Below are 1,854 nucleotides of genomic sequence, written 5' to 3'. Positions count from 1 at the left end.
ACTTTTTATGGTAACAAACTTAATATGGTTTCCATAAATATAGATAATTCATAATTGTGGTTTTTATTTTTTATTTATTTAACTATATTTTTTGCTGTCTTTAAATGTGTTTGGCAATAGGTTTGCAATAACATTTTTCTAATATTTTTTTTTTCAGGTTTGTTTGGCAACAAAGACTAAAAATGATCCCCGATTAATAGTATAGATTAAACTAGTGATGGACCCGCACATACGTGCGGAGTTATTTTTACAAAATTACGATTTTTTAAGTAGATGTTATTTCGGTAAAATTTTGTTATATGAGTTTATTTGATAAACTATATATAGACATACAGTTGTAAAATATAGATATTGTATTACATGATAAAATTTTAAAATTACAATTTTAACATTTCTTATATGAAAATGATAAGTGATATTACGTGTTTATTTTTTAAACTAATCAAAACATTTTTAACTGTTTGCTTAGAGATGTTCAATCGGATTTGGGTTTGGCTTTAGTTTGAATTGTTTTATGTGTAGTTTAGAATGGAAACCCGTCCTGTTCCTTTCCGTCTCGTCCTGACCTGTCCCGTCCCTTCCCATCTTCTATCTGTCATAAAATTTTTGTTCCATAATCGTTTCTTTTTAAAACATAATCATTTGCCAATGTTTATTATAAGAAACTTGGCAAAAGATAAGGGGGAGTTATTGGGAGAATGACGTTTAAATATTTATTTTTATCAAACTAATAAAAATCTAATTATCAATCTAAGTCACATGCTCCCACCATTTTCATTCACAATGCACTGTCTGTAATCCTAGCATAGACAATCCTTGTTCGATTTTTAATTTTATTGATCTTTCAGTTTCATCTTTATTTCTCGTTACTTTCTTCAATTCAAAGATTCACGTTTTAGCCTTTTTATTTTCTAAAGATTTAGGTATTTCTATTTTTTTAATACATGGATTTATCGTAGTTTTGTTATCCGAAGTATATGTTATCTTCTTGTACCTGTCATTTCATGTCTAAATATTTGAAATAAATAGGAAAGTGAAAATTAAATTTAGCAATTTAAATTACATGTCCTCATATTGTACTCGTAGTTTTATATTTGAAAGTTGAAAGTGAATTTAACTTTATGACCGTGTCTCATAACGGGGGGGGGAATCACGTTTTTTTATGTGAAATAATTCAGATAATGTTTGTTTCGAATTATATGTTCCCGTCTCGTATCCATTCCTATAAGTTTATATATTTTTTTAATAAATAACACCATTTACATGTAACTAAATATAATTTTAATATATGTAAAATTTCATATAATCGTCCAAAAGTAGAGATTTATACGTCCCAAAGTTGAATTTCGTTCAATATTTTGAGATTTTAAGAATTAAATATAACTACCAATTTTTTTTTATTTCAACCGGTTATCCAAAACTTATATATCATATTTGTCAAGGATAGTTTAAAATTGTACATATATGTGAGATAATGTTTGTAGATGTTTATTTATTATATCATTTATATCATACCAATTTGACATTTTATTTGTTTTCAATTAGATTAAATCATTAAAAATATAATCCATTTATTATTTAAAAATTGGTAATAAGTTGTTAAAATCATTTAAATGTGATATATCCACTTGTTATTTAGTTTTAATCTTAATAGAAATTCTATATGTTTATAATCTCAAAATGTAGTTTATGATTTGATAAAACAATTATTTAATATTTGATAATAGTAATGATATGCAAATTGCCAATGGATGAAGGTTTATTTTGTTAAAATTGTGTGAAATTAATAAGAAAAAAGAAGTATAGAATAATCATTAACTAAAGGTTTGACCAAATAAAAATCATTAACTAATT

Source organism: Capsella rubella, unplaced genomic scaffold, assembly GCF_000375325.1.
Source record: "Capsella rubella cultivar Monte Gargano unplaced genomic scaffold, Caprub1_0 scaffold_7, whole genome shotgun sequence".
In the NCBI taxonomy this organism is placed as follows: domain Eukaryota; kingdom Viridiplantae; phylum Streptophyta; class Magnoliopsida; order Brassicales; family Brassicaceae; genus Capsella; species Capsella rubella.
Note: the sequence above shows the minus strand (reverse complement) of the source record.